The sequence below is a fragment of the Uranotaenia lowii genome, chromosome 1, assembly GCF_029784155.1.
Source record: "Uranotaenia lowii strain MFRU-FL chromosome 1, ASM2978415v1, whole genome shotgun sequence".
In the NCBI taxonomy this organism is placed as follows: domain Eukaryota; kingdom Metazoa; phylum Arthropoda; class Insecta; order Diptera; family Culicidae; genus Uranotaenia; species Uranotaenia lowii.
In genome coordinates this window covers 63134668-63152620 of record NC_073691.1, presented here as the reverse complement: position 1 = coordinate 63152620, position 17953 = coordinate 63134668, and the positions used below count along the sequence as shown (strand labels likewise).

Sequence of the window (17953 nt, the reverse complement as noted above, 5' to 3'; positions counted from 1 at the left end):
GAAGCGTTCGTTTTACTCCGGTACTCACTCAACTCTTGACACTCAATCAACTCTCGCATTCTACGTCATAGATGCCAGTCAGATTTTGTATTTGTTCCGAATTCTAAGATAGCTTCATAAATCATATAACACAATGTTACGTTTTCCTATTGCGGTGCATTTCGATACGTTACTGATTATTAATAGTTTTATAATTCTCTAACTATCAATATTCTCTACAGTTATCAGATGCAGTGTTCGGCATCGCTAATTGAAAAGTTAGCGGAGCTTATTAAATCGATTACTTGGTCGAAGTTAGCGTCTGCTAATCAAAATCGCAAAATGTTGTTTTGCAAACTGTATCGAAATGTACTACACCCACAGATCAGATTCTACTCCAATCATGACTTCCTGGGAGATGGAATAAACGGCACAAGATTCTATGTCGGTCTGGCATTAACAAGCTTTGTACCTGCTGACATTGTTCTCTCAGCGCAACCAAGTTGTTGCATTCTTTGTGTACACTGAAAATCAAAAGTTCGCAAACTTGAGAACTTCCACCCCCAAACCTGATTTCAAAATTGACAACTCAAGTTTATGAAGAAATCACAGCTTGTCAATATGCCAAACTTACCCTTCAAGCGGAGAACTGTTTTTGGGGGGTTTTTTAATGTTGGCAAATCTGCTTCTACTACCTCTATCGTTGCAGATCTACGTTTGGGTGGTCAGTTCAAAGCGAGGACTGTTTGTTTTGGGGGATAATTTTATTCCTGCTTCCTTCATAGAAAGCCTCACATATACGTTGCTGTAAAAATTAATCCCAACAGCTCTTCGGTGGTCGAGTGGTTAGCATGCTTTGATGGTAATCGCAGTACCACTGCAGGTATGGGTTTGATTCCCGTACCCACATCCTTTTTTCTTTTTGTTTTTGGTTTCCATTTTATTGCAGTATCAGATTTTGGAGGATGAGTTCTCTTTCAAAAGCTTAACTTTGGGCTAAGCCGTCAATAGCCAAACCTGTAGGGAGGGAGTTTCATTCGGGATGGTGGGGAAAGTTCTCAAGTTTGGGTATTTTCGAGGTTCAGTGTAAACAATGATGTGATAAAAGTTGAAAAGGGAGTATACCAAAAAACCAACATCAGAGTATTCGATTATCGCATAATTTTCTTATTCACATAAAGACTTTTCATGTGTTCAATCACATTATTTAAATTGTTATTTCCGGAGCATTCGTTAACGTCTTTCAATCAAATGAATTTCAAATCAAATATTTTCATAAATTGCGAACGCAAGTTCAGTTGCTTGTTTTTAATTAATTTCTTTCACTTAACGTTTAGCGTACGAGAAATTTTGGACCTTCCTTTTTTCAGTGCGGAGTAGGAAAGGAGACTATTTTTTTTTTAATTTTATTTGACACTAGCTGACCCGGTGCGCTGCTACACCGTTTCAAATTGATGGCATTTTTCTAAATGATTTAAATTTCGATTTTTAAGGTAATTATTTTATTTTGAAATTACATCATTATATACCAATCCCATGAAATGAAAGTTGTAAATTGAGCGAAATTCAAGAGCAATAAAAAAGGGATTTATTCTTCTCTGTTGTGGTATGAGCCTACTTGGTTGAATGATTCAACTGATTTATTCTTATTTTCTTAAACAATTGTTTCGGCACTTAAAATCTGACCTAAAATTAGCTTTCGAGTTATTGGTTTGCGTCTAAAATTAGGCCTCTGTATGTATTCATTCATAAGTTCACAATAAAAATTATTTTATTCTTTTGAAATTCCTCTCCCATGCCAAATTTGGTTCCATTTGCTTGATCAGTTTCCAAGTCATAAAAAATATGAAATTCCCCCTGTTTTATAATCAAGAAAACATTTTTCGTACTCAAATCTTTTCTGTGCTCAATAATTTCTCGAGTTAATTAAAAAAAAAAATTGAGTAAATGAAACATTAAGTAACTATGGGTGCACTCCTCTCCCTTTTCTATCTCCCCCTGAAAAAAACAGAAGATTATAAAATTTGTTGTTTTCAAATAACAAATTTGGCCTCAGCTGCTTAAAATGTTATCGAGTTTTTCAAAAAATCGTTTGGGAGCCCACCTCTTCCCTATTCAACCCTCACTGGAATGAGGGAGAGTTGTCAAAGAAGCATAGAAACATTTCTCCATCCCAAATATTCTCACCTACTAAAGTTGGCTTCTTTCCTGTGTATGGAACTCCCGTCTCCTCTTACTATCTCACTCAATGGAAAAAGGGAAGGGTGAGACCCTATAACATTAGAATTAAAGAAACATTCATCAAAATACCATCCCATACCAAATTCGGTGCATTTCAACTGAAGATGTCGAGATCTTGAAAACAAAAACTGTGGTTGCCACCTTCCCTCTTCCTATCTGTTCATTGAGATCAAGAATGGGTCTCAAACAACCATATAATGTTTTTGCGTATCCAAATATGCTCCCATGCCAAATTAAGTTCTATTTGCTCGATTATTTCTCCAGTCAGGATTTTTTTTTATAGGAGCCCGCTTCAAACCATCTTGGGAGCATTTCGTTCACCCAAATACCCTCGCATTCTAAATTTGATTGTCCATTTGATCAGTTAACGAGTATTGCAAAAATTGCATGGGCCTCTTCCCCTCTTTCTGTCCTTCTAATCAGAGTAGGGAGGTGGCTCAATCAATCATAAAATAGTTTTCCCATATTCAAATATCCTAGCATGTCAATTCAATTCTATTTGCTCGAATAGTTATCGAATTATGCAATAAAAATTGTATGGAAGCCCTACTCCCCCTTTATTTCTTCCTACTGGAAAAAGAGAAAGGTCTTAGATAGGCATTGATGATTGGTTAGGTTCCGTGTAATTCATAGAGTTGTAAAGGAGTCCCATCCTTCCTTCCTATCTCCCCATTAAATGAAGCGGTGAGTACATAATATTCATAGAAATTTATCCTCAATTTACCATAGAAACATTTCTCGTACTCAAATACCCTCACATGCCAAATTTGGTTCCATTTGCTTGACCGGTTCTCCAATTTAGCTGAAAATTGTAAGGGAGACCTCCTTCCTCTTTTAATCCACCTGAGAAGTAAGGGGTACCAAATATTCATAAAAACATTTTCCGTACCCAAATACCCTGCCATGCCAAATTTGGTTTCATTTGTTAGAATTGTTATGTAATTATAAATTATATGAAAGCTACCTTCCCCCTTTTCTTTCTTCCCGTTGGAAGAAGAGATGTGTCTCAAATAATCATATCATTTCTCGTATTCAAATACCCTTATCTAAATGCCAAATTTGGTTCCATTTGCTTGATAAGTTCTCGAGTTATGTAAAAAATAGTAAGAAAGAACCCTCCCCCTTGCTTATCTCCGCACTGGAAAAAGTAGGGGTACCAAACCATCATAGAAACATTCCTCATACTGAAATACACTCCCATACAAAATTTGGTTCCATTTGCATGATCAGTCCTAGAGTTATGAAGGCTTATTACTTTTGTTTGAGAGACCCCCTCCCAAAACTAAATTGAGGGGGAGAGGCCTCAAACTAATATAGGAAGCTTCCCCGGCCTCAGAAGCCTTCACCTGGCAAGTTTCACGTAAATCGGTTCAGTATGTTTAAGAGTCTATAGGGAACAGGCAGACAGACGGACAGACAAACAGAAATTCATTTTTATATACATAGGTACTAGCTGACCGGGTGTGCTTAGCTACCCCTTCCATGGGAAAAAATTAAGTTCGTTTAAGTTATCATAATAAAAAAAAAATTATTTAAAATTAAATTTCAACATTATGAGTCTCAACGTAACTTTAAGACTTGTAGGTTGGAGGAGCCACACTTTAGAAAACAAGGAGGGATCTTCAATACAAAAAATAAACCCATAAAATAAAAAAAAAATCGCCCTTTTGATGCGGGAGGAGTCAAACAGGCAAATTTGCTCATATTTAAAAAGTGTGCCAACTTTATGAAAACACTAAGACATTGGTTTTGTTTATGATATGTATGTTACATTTATTTAATATGAGAGTCTTCATTCGTAAAAATAAGAATCATCTGTTAGCACAATATATCATGAAATTATGTTAAAACTTATTTGTCAATTCAATAAATCATCTCACTATGTCGAAACGCCTACGCTTTATAAATTTTTAACAAAAGTTTTTAGAGGATTGTTAAAATTTTGACAATTTTTGTTTATTTTGTTTGGGAGCCCCTTGGTTCCTAGATTTGCAAGCGTTTAAAAGAATGATAGAAACCATTTCCAGTCTTGAAAACGGCTACACAAAAAAAATACGTTGATCGGTTCAGTAGTATCCGAAAATTGTGCAAATTCTGTCAATTTTTTTTTGTAATTTAGTATGAGAGCCCCCTCTATTAAGATTCAGAGAGATTTGAAAGTATTATAGAAAGCATTCTCGGTCTTGAAAACGGCTACGAACCAAATTTTAGAAACCATCCCAAAGACTCTTACATATTAAATTTCAAATTGATTGGTTTAGTTGTTTTCGAGTCTATAGGAAACAGACAGACAGACAGACAAACATTCACTTCATAGATTTAGAAGATAGATGTGTGCCCTCATTATTTCAATGGAAAGAGTCTTTCAATACAACATATCATATAATTAGATTAAAACCTGTTTGCCAAATCAATAAATCATTTCATCGTGTTATGTTTGATAAATTTTTGACAAAATTTGTTCGAAAACTGTTCAAATTAGATAATATTTGTAAACATTTTATATGGGAGCCCCCTTTAAAAAAAACGGTTAACGCTTAGAAATCTTCAAATATTCTCATGACATCAAGAATTTTTTGATGTGTCAAATTGGATCAAAATCGTTTGAAAATTGTTCGAGTTCTGATATATTTTACAATGAATATGTAATAACTCTCCCCTCCCCACATGTTCTACAAAAATATTTGTAAATACAATAATTGGTCGAAATACATCAAAACCTGTCCACCACCTAGTTATTTAACTTATCATTTATTTGCAAAAAAATTTCAATTCAATTTCAAAATTTCTAAAGTTTTTTTTAAAAATAATATTGCAGCTTTTTTTATTTTGAAATCTTAATCATTTTTTTTTCAAATCCGTGTTTTAGTTCTTTTTATGACTCTGGATTTTTTGATTCATAAGTTTATAACTTAGACCAAAATATTTTTTATACATTGAATCTTTGCTGTCCCTTTTTTAATGTGGAGAGGGTCTCAAACTATCATAGAAACATTATTTGCAGCAAAATAACGTCACGCCAAAGTTGTTTCCATTTGCTCGATTAGTTCTAGAGTCATGCGAAAAATTGTAAAGGAGCCCCCCTCTCTCTTCTTCCTGTCACCCCATTGGAAGGAAGCAGTAGTACCACAGAAACTGTGCTCAAATACTTTTCCAAGAAAAAAAATCTAACCGTTTGCTGGGTAAGTTCCAGAGTGATGTAAAATTTTTTAAAAGAGCACCCTCTTCCTTTAAGATTTTCCAACTGGAAGAACGAAGGGTTCTGTAAATATCATAGAAACATTTCTCGTAATCAAATACCTTCCCACGTCAAATTTTGTTCAATTTGCTTGATCGGCTCTCCAATTATGCTGAAATTTGAAAAGGAGCCCCTTTCAGACTTTCTCCTCACTGGAATGAGGGACGGGTGCCGGATATTCATAGAACTATTTAACGTACCCAAATACCCTTCCATGCCAAATTTGGTTCTACTTGCTCGTATAGTTTTCAAGTTGTGCTATAAAAAAGGTATGAAATGCCCCCTTCTTCCTACCTCTGTCTCCACTGGAAGGAGGAAGGGGTCTGAAATAATCATAGGAAATAATCATCGAACCATTTCTCGTATTCCACTACCCGCCTTGGTTCCATTAGCACGATTAGTTCAGTTATGTAATAAAATGTTAACTAAGTCCCCCCTTCCTATCTCCCCGCTAAAAGGAGGGAAGGGTATCAAATATTTTAGAAAAAATCCTCGTACCCCAGTACCCACCCGTGCCAAGTTTGGTTCGATTTCGATTATCAGTTCTCGAGTTATGAAGACTTACTACTTTTATATAAGAGACTCCCTCCCCCCTTCCAAAACGAGCGAGGGGTCCCAAACTATTAAAGGAACATTTCCCGGCCTCCAATACCCTCATATGCCAAGTTTCACGCAAATCGCTTCAGTAGTTTTCGAGTCTATAGGGAACAGACAGACAGACAGACAGAAATCCATTTTTATATTATGTGTATAGCACCAAAACGAATAGCGACAGTTTTGCTAGCGACACTTTTTACTAGGGAGATTCTTGTCATTTGAAGATTTATTATTCTTTTTTCAGTCCAGCAGGCGATTTCCATGTAGTACACAAACATTGTTTACGTTATTTACTGTTGATTTTCTTTAGGCCATCAATTGCATGCTTAAAGTTTCCTAGGAAACTCGTGATGCGTCGTTATGATTCTCAACGTCGCGACGTATGCGCCGTGTCGCCAGTAGGCAAAGCTGCTATAGTTATTAACACTCATATTTTGGTGTTTATCTGCATGTATAATACATATAGATATAGATAGATTAATCAAAAACTTATCAAACAAATAGAACCAAATGTGGTACATTGCGTTATTTAGATAATAACAATGTTTTTATTAAAGTTCCCCTCTTCACTATGGAAGAGGAAGAGGGGGAGAATCCCTATCGACAAAACATACATTTGGTACAGAATGCAGGCCTATTCAAAACAAAAGACAAACATTTTAGAGCGGAGTTACAAAAAACAAAAATTTAAAACATGTTACCAAACGCCTATTACTAAGCTGGATTTTTCGACAATGATGGAGACGCTTGATGCTTCGTCCTCGGTTGTGCTTTGAACAACAAACGCAGCAGTCGTTGTTGTCGTCCGATGATGGTTGTCAATAACTTCCTTGGGCGAGTCTGTCTGTTTGTATTCCGTGAAGTTCTCAACTCCCTTCTGCATGAAGCATGGTGCATGAAGCAGGACCTACACACATGCAACCAAAACAATTTCCCTCTTTTTACATCTCGGACAGCTATGTGTGTTACTTCCGACTAATACAACGATAGCGATGGAGGAAAATTCTCTCTCGGTAAGAATCTCTAGTTTCCTAGTAAGAGCTTGTTGAAATTCGTCCACAATGATGTATGTAGGCTATGTGGTTTATCTAGAGGTGGGGACAAGAATACCCTTGCACGAGTGTGAGAATCGGATTTTTCAATGTTTTGATTGCTACGTCACAATCGTTCATTAGCGTCTCGACGTTGAAGACGCCATTCACCGGCGGCATACAATGTTCCTTGCAGTTTCATAAATAACAATCAAAGCACCCTTTCATTTACGCTTTTTTTTCTAACGCACCACAGCACGGCGACGCTATTCCTTCTAAATAATAAACAAGTTTGTTTGCGTCCTCCTAATAAGTCCCCATGGCTACATTTGGGCGCTAAACACTTGACTCCATGATGGCGTCGCGTTACGTCACAATCGTTCATAAACATTGTATCCGTACACAACGAACTAATACTAAAGTTTTAGTTGTCCCCACCTATAGATAAACCACATAGGTATGTAGGTACTAACTTATCTCTACGGCCTGATCGGGGGCTGTTTATTACTTTCATGTTGGTGAATAGAGCGAGCGGGCGAATGTGCGAATGGAGTGTGCTCGTTATCGATGGTGGTGGGCACACGTTTTCCTTTTTCCACACACACACACAACAAACGCACACACGTGCTGACAAACGCGCGCGCCCCATCTTTGATTGTGTATATACACCGTCCATGCACGCCAACGACGGGAGCCGTCCGATGTAGGGGAACTGGGGGTAAGACGCCCACGTTAAGAAGAATCTTTCATTACTCGTAAATGAAGAATGCAATCCAGTAAATTCGAGAAGAGTTTTGAAAAGGGGACTGTTTTTCACCAGAAATATACAAACAGGAACACTTATACCAAATATATACCTCTCAATCGTTAAATTTTGAAAGGCTTTCTAAAGTATGATTTTCATTTCGTTCGGGGCAAAGTGCGCATATGTGTGTACCCAAACGCGCCTTTTAACGATTAATAAGTGTTTATTAATTCAAGGGCCCCCGAAAGTGGTTGCCAGGTAAAAACACTTCTTTTCTACTTCACAGATGGAAAAATGTATTGCTACGCGCAGTGCTGCCAGATATACTGACGTTTTTGTGAATCGTTAGTTAAATCTATATTAAATTTACGAATTTTAAATATATTCGTTTATATTCAAGTTATGATTTCCAGTTCAACATATAAATATCCTTAAAATTGATGTGATGAATACTGCATATAAATTTAAACACATATGAAACATACTTAAAGATAAACGGACATGGCGCGTTTTGCCCTGCCTAGACATGCTTATTAAAAATCGTTAAAAATATCAGAAAAAATAATTCAATTAGGAAATTTTTCGTTGTGTGATGATTGTTAAGACCCATGTTCATCATTGGAACAGATGCCAGATAAATGTTTTGCTGGTAGATGTTGTAATTCCTTATGAGAAAAGTTGAAAAATTGCAAGGAAAGCTCCCAAAAAAATTTGTTTTCTTTTTTCGTCAAATTTACGCAACATAGAAAACTTAGAAGGTCCACAAGTGTTTATAAACGCATAAAAATGTAAAAAGAACAAACTGGCATTTTCAGAAATGTTGAACAATGTTTGTTTAGTGAAATACTGATGGTGGCGCATCTTGTCCCGACTGCGCATTTTATACCCAGTTCCCCTATGTCATCAAATTCTAGCTAACTACACTGGCTAGAGAAAACTCTACCGAAACGGCCCATCGCAACTGAATCGGTCACTCAGTTCCGTTCCTTCGATCGTCGTCGTCGTTGTCGGTTTTTGCAACTTGTCACTTGTTTGCTGAAATAATTCGTGCAACCTAACTTTGGCTCGGTCACGATTTCCCACTCGGTAACTTGGTGTTAGTAATGAAGTGTTCAAAATTCGTGCCTAGAAATCATTGGAATCATGTGGAAATTGGATAATTGTACCCTAAGCTAATCAAGTTGAAACGTTCCGGAAGTAGGAAGCGATTACAGTGCTAACATCCTGCTGAGCTCATTGAAAACTAACAAAGTTCGAATGAAAAGTGAAGCCTGATGTCCATTCATTGCATTGACAGAAGAAAAACTTATCGATTTTGTGGAGTGCTTCACCCAAAAATTACTCAACAAGCTAAGCAAAAGCGTCATTCAGTTCTATTCAGTGAAAAATTCAGTATTTTTACGATGCAACCTAGCTCCGAATAGTGTTTTCTTTGTGATAATTTAAAAAAGGGAAAAACGAAATTCGCAAATTCCCAAGAAAAAAAATCGCTGCGCCTGACTCGCATTCAACCCCCAAAATGAGCGCACACACAAACAAAGTCAGGGGAAAAACGGTGTAACAGTACGCGTGCCAATGAGAACACAAAGAAGAAAACAACACATTCGAAAAACCGATAATCCAATTTGCGTGCGACCCCTAAGGGGGAAAGTTGTGATTCACTGAAAAAAGTGCCAAGAGGAGGGGGAGTTTTGATCGAAACCGAAATCGAGCTGGGCCAAGCGAGACCGAATAAAAAAAAACCGGGGCTGGGACGAAAAAGGAAGGCCACTGTCAAACACCGGGACAGCAGTCAGTCGCGAATCCAAAACATTAGATACGCGAACGACGACGCGAGGGGGTTCTAAAAATATAAATAACACTAGAGAAACACTAAATAGAAAGTGAACCAGCCAGCAGCAGCAGCATGTGAGCGAGCGAAGATTATTTGCTGAATGTTGGCCTAATCGTTCTGTTTAGCGAGGTTTTCCTCTGCATTTTCCGTCCTTTCCACATACATCCGAAAACCGAAAAGGCGCGGTGGTTCGTTCTAGCTAGAGTTGCTACTTAGAGAGATACAACGTGCGCACGACCGATTTTCGTGATTGTGAATATTTCGACAGCGATACACTAGCACGGTGGTTCATGTCGATTTCAAACGGGAAAAATATTATAAGTTTCAGGAAAAGTTAAAAAGAAAATTCTATCTTCAAAAGCCTTACAAACAATACAATGACTAATAACCGATCTTCTACATGCATATTTTCAACTTATTTAAGACTTAGTTAAATATTAATTTCTTCACAGATAAAGAAATTCAAATATTACCAATTATCACAAGAAAAATTGCCAAAATAAAGCTTGGCAAATTAAAGATTTTGAAGTCGGAAGGTCATATGATTGTTTAAGATCCTTTCTCTTTACTGCAAAGGTAGAGAGGCTTCCATAAAAATGATACTTACATAATTTTATGTTTGCAAAACAATTTTACAAATAAGGGATGGAAGCACAAAAATGTGTTTATTGCTATTCGAGGAAACTGAACTATCTTTGAATATATTTTAGAAAGTACACAATTTGTTTAAAAAAAGAAGGAATGATGCTAATCGAACTTTTATCGTTCTACTGATTCTTTAATTATTGGAATTTTAAGTTATACAGACGCTTAACGATCTCGATTTTATAAAAGATTCAACTCTTTAAAGTTAAAGTAACTTTTTTTTATTTCATGAGCGTTAATTTTTTTATTATTTTGGTCTGTTGAACCGTTTTTAATTTGGGTGAAGTGGATAGAAGTTCACCTTCAAGTGATTTTTCTTTAAAGTGATTTGTTTTGCCTTTTATTCATAATATCTCATTTTGATTCACTACACCAAAATTTTCCGCAGTGAATTATTAGTTCTAAAAGGCATGACAGGGTTACCTCATGTTTTGTCGAAAATAGAAATACATATCTATAAAGTAAAAATCTTAAAAATGTATTCATTTCAGACAGAACTATTCAAGTTTCAAAAATATAGGATTTCGTTTATATCTATAATCATCATTCATAATTCTTCTTTTATGGTGAGAAAACATTATTATAATTAAAGAGCTTAACTAGAGCCTTTCAGATTTTCAAAATATTAAAATTAACACTATTTTTTTCATAGCCGTCTTTTTTTCAGATGGTAGGTACTTTGCCTTAACAATAAGAAACAAACTTCATTAAAGATGACGTACATACAAAGTTCAAAAATTATTTTAGTACTCTCACAGTTACTGATACAATCAGTTTTTAGACTTTTTAACTTTTTTATAAGATTTTTACAGGTCATCTTAACAAAAGTTTGTTCTCTGGCATGAATTAAAAATTGTAAATACAGTCGAATCTGGATTAGCGAGAGTGCAACTTAATAATACTATTGCTCTTATACAGAGGTTTCTCACCTTACCAGGGTTTCTTTTGAACTCATCTTAAAAACTCATCAATGCTAATATGATTGATGAAAAAAAAAACAACTCGAACCAACTCAATGATAACTGTTCATCTCTTCAAAATTCAGTTCGTTCAGTTCTATAGAACATGGAAAATAATAGGTGCGCTTAACCTCACTTGAAAGCTCCGTGTATGTACTCAGCATGCTTGAATACCAACGAATGTAGTTATAATAATTTGGCAGTTTTATATATGGCAACCAAATTATTAAAAGAAATTAATAGCCATCCGATTTTTTGAAAAGGGGTTCAGATTAAAAATTGATTCTTCAGGCTCATCGTTTTTTTTTGCATTGGATTTTTGAATCTGAACCATAATAATGAGCATTCAAAAAAACCATCGTTGTATATCTTTGTTGATAGCAAGCAATGTCATATTTTCTTCAGTCTATGTTGAAAATTTGATAAATGATCTAACCTTGTACATATTTTTGTGATGAAAAGTCTATTTGTTTAAATTTTATCAAATCGCCCAAGAAAAAAGGTTACATAAAATAAAAGTATCACAAAATTTTGTTGATTTTAAATACAAAAAAGCTCATTGCATATTAATTTTAGTTGTGTCGAAAAGCCACATATTGTTCGTTGGATTAAAATGCATCAGTGCATTTTTTCATAATTTTAATGCTTGTCTGTTTAAAAAAAAAATATATTTTCAAAATTTTACACATTTTCCAGGATTTTACATACCTGTTTTTGAGGCCTCTTACTAATACTTTTAAAAAGAGAGGAATAGCCTACTTTGTATATTTCAAAGTACTATGGTTCGGTTAAAAGTTTTTTCCTAGCTACTTTAGTTTAGGGAAGGAAGTTGGCTGTGGCCGCGAAGAGGACGCGTTTTTTCTGTCATTAAAAAATTGAAGCGAATTTCAAAGTTTTTTTTTTCGTGATGGTCCCATGAGGCCCATTTGGGTCCTCCCTCCACCCCATACGCATCTGGAAGGGACAATTTATCCTTTGGATATTTGTTTATACATTTCTTTGTCATTTTCTGTACTACTTGGTCGTCTTATCAACTCCCGCGTATGTCCATCACTGTACATATTCTATGTCTGATAACGCATCAGATTGCCATCACATTATAAAGATCCCATTTAGGATTCTTGCTTATGTTAAAAGGTTCTCTTCACATATAGTGTTGCCATTCTTTTGAAGCTGTTCATATTCGAATTATCTTTGATGTCTTGCGGCAGGTTATTATACATCTTCAAGCCGTTGTAGAATATAGATAGTTTTGTCATTTCTTTTTTAGCAGTTGGTAGTCTAAAATCACCAAATATTTTCGTATTATAACTGTGAATATCGTTTCCGAACTGTAGATCTCGAGCCAAATATGAAGGTAACATTCTTTTTTTCATTTTATGGACAAACATCAGGCTGTTATAAGCAATGCGTTGTTTCACAGATAACCATTTAAGCATGTCGAGCATAAGAGCACTAGGTGTGTATCGGTTGCAACGTATCACAATTCTCATAATTTTATTTTGGATTTTCTGCAATCGCTTTATTTGTGTATCTGAAGCATGAAGTAGAATTGTAGAACAATAATCAAAATGTGGCATGATAACCGACTTCACGTAAATGATTTTTGACCAGAAATTCAAATATCTGTTTATCCGGCAAAGTACACCATATTTTTTGGCAATTTTTTTGATTGTATAGTCCACATGCTCTATGAAGTTTAGCTTATCATCAACTTGCACTCCTAGATATTTTATTTGACGTACTCTTTCGATTACACATCCCCCAATAAGATTTGGGCAATTCACAATTTTGCGATTGCCTTTAATCATCCAGTTGGTTTTATCGACATTCAAGCATAATTTCCGTTGTTTCAGAAACTCAGTAATGTTTTCCAAATTAGCATTTGCTTCATGCATTATGAGTTCTAAGTTTTTACCTGTCCAATAAGACACTGAATCATCAGCAAACAGTTTAAGGTGGCCGTGTTGTAGGCACATTTTCAAGTCGTTGATGTATAAGATAACAAGAATTGGCCCTAGGACACTTCCTTGAGGGACACCCAACTCATTTTCTTTAAACTGAGAGTAAGACGAGCTAAACTTTGTCCGTTGCATTCTATTTTCCAAGTAACTTTTGAACCAGTTTAAGACCATGCCACTTAATCCAATTCTTGCTAACACATCCAACAGTTTCAGTCGATCAATCCTTTCAAACGCTCTCTTAAAGTCGAGGAAAACGGCGACTGTGTGATTCCCATTTTCAACATTCTCTTTCCATTTTTGAAGTATCGAATTTACCGCTGTTTCCGTGAAATGTTGTTTCCTGAATCCAGATTGTTCCTCAATCAAATTTTTTTCCGACTCAATGAACTGTAGCAATTGCCGTTTGACTGCTAATTCTAGCATTTTTTCTTGTAACTCTAACATGTTAATAGGTCTGAATAAGGTTGATTCGCGTACATTGGGCTGTTTTGGTACAGGAACCACGGTTGAAAATTTCCATGTACTCGGCATAGTACCTAATTGCAGACTAGTGTTTATAATTTCCAATAATGGATTTGCAAGTATTGTTAAATAGTCCTTAAAAACTCTTAGTGATACCAGGGTGGATAAAAATCAATGATTTTTTCAAAAAAAATAAAAAAATCAGATTTTTTTTATTTAAATCGGATTTTTTTTATTTAAATCAGATTTTTTTTATTTAAATAGAATTTGTTCTATAAATTGCATTTGAGGAAAATATTTTGGCATCCGAAGGATCTCTGTCATGTGTTTTTCAGGCTGTATGAGTGTAACATTCATGATTCATGATTTTCAACATTCATCAAAGACCAATGCTTTTCAAACTAAATCCGCTTCGATTCGACTTTGTATCTACGACTTGAAACGGTTGACGGTTGTCTTGGAAAATTTTGCTAAATTTCTTTGTAAGCTTACTCCTTTGTAATGCATGTTTTCTACTGTCCTCGTCTAATTTTATAGTTAGAATACAATTTTTAAAGCTCTTTAAATTAAAATGGTTAATTTCATGAACAAATGAGCAATTTCTTTACTGAATGAAAATATTATCGAAATTCACCAAACACTTTTTAAAGGTACTACGAGTTAGAATTTAGCACTCAATCAGCCTTCTTTTTATCTTGGTTCAGAGAAATCAGAAAATCAAACAAATAGAATAAATTCTAATACAACACTTTTAAAAAAGTTGAGCGTTGAAATTTAAGCAAAAACATGAAAAATCAGATGACTTTATTAAAAAAAAAGAAAAGAAAATTTACTTCAGTTTGATTGAAAGAAATGACCAAAAATTATTTTGAGCATACTTGAGCGGACATTGTTTGTCAATGCCAACTTCATATCAAAATGTATTTATTGAATTAAATTTGAGTAAAATTTATGAAGTATGTCCACGTGCACATTATCCAAACTCCAACCTCCTGCTACGTGGACAAGCATTCGACATCAATCACAACTTTCGGAATATCACAAGGAGCAAGAAAAAAAATCAATTCTTAATTCCCGAGGGGATGCTTCGATGCTTAAAACCGTGGAAAAATGAAAAAAACCATTTCATAATCACTGAATTTCAGGTATTTTTTCACTGAGAAACTTTGATTTAAATCACTGATCAAAATCAAGTGATTTAAATCGTGATTTAAATCATGATTTAAATCACTTTGATTTAAATCAAATCCACCCTGAGTGATACATTGTCGATGCCCGCTGTAGATTTCAGATTTTTTACTATTTCAAAAAATTCTTGAACAGTAACGCTTTCGAAGGAGCTCCAGTTTCGACCATTGTAATCTATTTGTCCTAAGCTGATATTTGAACCTGCAGGTATACTATCATGAATTTGCATGACACTGTCTACGAAATAATTATTGAATTTTTCTGCAATTTCCAATTCGTTAGTAGTTTCAACACCATTGAAACGTACTGATTCAAGTTTTACACCACCTGGGTTGACTAAACGTTTAATCGTTTTCCATAAGAGTTTTCCGTCGTTTCTGTTCTTGTTGAACTGATAGATTTTTGGCTTCTTTTATTTTCTGAGAGTATTCATTTCGCGCAACTTTGTACCTCAGCCAATTTCTCTCACATTTCTGCCGAAGAAACTGGCTGTACAGTTCATCTCTTCTTCTTTTCAACAGGCGAAGGCTACTAGAGTACCAATTATTGGTAATTTTTCTATTTACGCCTCGTTCATTTACAAGGGAAAATCAGGAAAATTGCCTGAAACTTTGTAATTTATCCAATCAAGCAACGGAAACGAACTTTCGGATAAAAAGCTTCAAACAGCATTTCTGGTGAACCGCGGACTCCTCTTCATCTATGATTGGCATTCTCGGTGAGTTCGTTCCTTTAATTTACTTTTCCATGTTTGTCAGCGTTTTAGTTCCACTTTGGCCGTGCGAACGGCGATTTTTTAAAGATTTAACACAAATTTAAGTTTTGTTCAGTTTAAATTTGAAAATCTTCTATATATTTTTTTCAAATAAGACGATTTTACTTTACTGTTCATCTCTAATTTCTTTTAAACCTTCCGAGAAATGCGTTTTGGTTACTCAGGTAGTTTATATCACTTGATACCAGATGAAAAAACAAGCTTTTGAGAAATTTATCCCAGATTAAAAACTTGGATATGAATTTAGAAGAAAAACAAAGCATTAATTGTATGTTTTATTCTTTCTTTACAACATCTATTTTGAAACTTTCTAACTTATTTCAATATTGGTTCGATATTAACTTCTATTTAATTTTTACTAAGAGTTTTTCTCAAATACTAATAAAATTTGATTGCTATGAGGCAAACAATAAAAACAAATTCAATAATTTATTGAACGGTTTTATATTCAACAGTCAACACATGAGAACAATATCACTAAATTTATAGTATCGCTTTTAGTTTCAAATTGAAATCAAGGTATTGAAAAATGTTTATCATAAAAAGATGTTTTTATAATTCTCAAACTCCAATAAACTCGTTAAGTATTTTTTTATATTTGAATAATTGTTGAGTTGAGTTAAATCTCAGCTTCCGTTCTATAAATTAGGGAATCGGACAAGGATAACAGAAACAGGCAAGGAGTTTCTTCAGGAAATATCTAGGAGCATAGAAGGTGTAGGACAAACTAATGGTCGCATCATTTACCAAAATGGATCCTGATCTTGCCTTTCCCTAACTTCTCAACCCCTTCCTTGGATACTTAAATATGGATTAGGATTTCCATAGTTGGCAACTTAAACTCCTATCAAAAAGAAAAAAAAATAGTTGGCAACTGTAGCTTACCTCTGTTTCAGGATATATCAAAATTACTTCTGGGATATGTGGGAACAAAAGGTTACACTTGGAGCCTGTAGAGTATCTTACTGACATTCCTTCCTTTTATCCCCTCTGACTACTAAGACGTGGCCGGCGCCGTTATTGATCATTTCCGAAAGGAGAGTATGAGTTTTAGGCATTGAGAATGAATTGTTAATCACAAGCTGCATTCTATTGGGCCGTGAACAAAATTGATGGCCTCGATCAATCACGGAGCAGCAACTATTGGCGATGTGTAACTTGTTCTACATACACAGCTACGCCAGCAATCATAGAACTAGAAATGAATAAATTGAAAACAAAAACATAATTTAAAAAAGTATAACAAAAATGAATATGTTGAGGAACTGTTTATGAAGCATTTCGGGTTTAGTGATTTAAGGTGGATATGAGTAGGCGACCAAGCTAAGCTAAACTAAGCTAGTTAAGGAAACTATTAAAATATTAATAAAGATATGTCATATGAACTATTTCACAATTTTTTATGTGAAGTCCGGTACGGCCCGGTTGCCCGGATTTAAACACTTTATTTGCCAAAACAAACAAAAAACACATTGTGTTGTAATAGTTTTTATTTATGCGTCCAAACTATTTTTTTTAAGCCAGTTTTATAAAAATAATCATGAAAAGGTTTTTGAAAGCCTTAAATTCGATTTGAAAACTGCCGATGAGTTATGATGAAAAAAATATTTTTTTTCAAGTTTTTTTTCTTCATACATGTTGAGTAATTCCTGGGTGTTGTCCAAATTTGCCCGGATATTGCCTGGATATTTGGTCAACAATTTTGAAATCAAATTCCCCGATTTGCCAGGGGTTTTAGATAAAAAAAAGCCCGGATTGGTTTGGGCTTAAAACATAGGGCAACCTACCTATACTTATTCAGGTATTGATCCTTGCATAATTGGTTGCATTATTCCCTTCTGAATCGTGTTTAATCAGCGCTCTCTGGAGCCACCAATCTATAACAAGTTTCAGTCAAATTCGCAAAATTAATTTACAATCCAGGTATCGAAATGTTAGAATCTAAATGAAAAGTGTTATAACGATTTGAGCAGAGTGGTTAATGATATGGAATTTTCATTATAGTTAACATCTTTAAAAACATTTTAAATACTCAATTGTAGAGAATAACGTTGCCAATAAATATTACAAAAGAAAATTTATATTTCGTTTGCTTTGAAAATTATATTAGGTGAAAATGATTATACACTCTCGATATTCTCTCAGTGTTTCATGCTTTGCTATGTGAAAAGAAGAATTGTGAAAATTAAAGAAAGGTTACGACACCAATCACTTATCAATGCTGATCAGCTGGCATCTTTCTGATGCCAGGAACAGAAAAAGTGTTCTTGATACAAAAAAAAATTCAGAATAATT

General features: G+C 34.8%; 1 protein-coding gene across 3 annotated transcripts in view; it reads left to right on the top strand.

Annotated features, from left to right (window-relative positions):
• LOC129738569 (uncharacterized) overlaps nucleotides 1–17953 on the top strand; it is a 64715-nt gene that overhangs the window by 13900 nt on the left and 32862 nt on the right. Inside the window, exon 1 of one of the 3 annotated variants that reach the window (XM_055729801.1) lies at nucleotides 8795–8927. The exons of 1 other annotated variant lie outside the window; for it this stretch is intronic. The gene's annotated coding sequence lies outside the window, so the exon portion shown is untranslated. Of the gene's footprint in view, nucleotides 1–8794; nucleotides 8928–17953 lie in introns of those variants that run through there. One more of the 3 variants, XM_055729802.1, reaches the window with a different exon arrangement.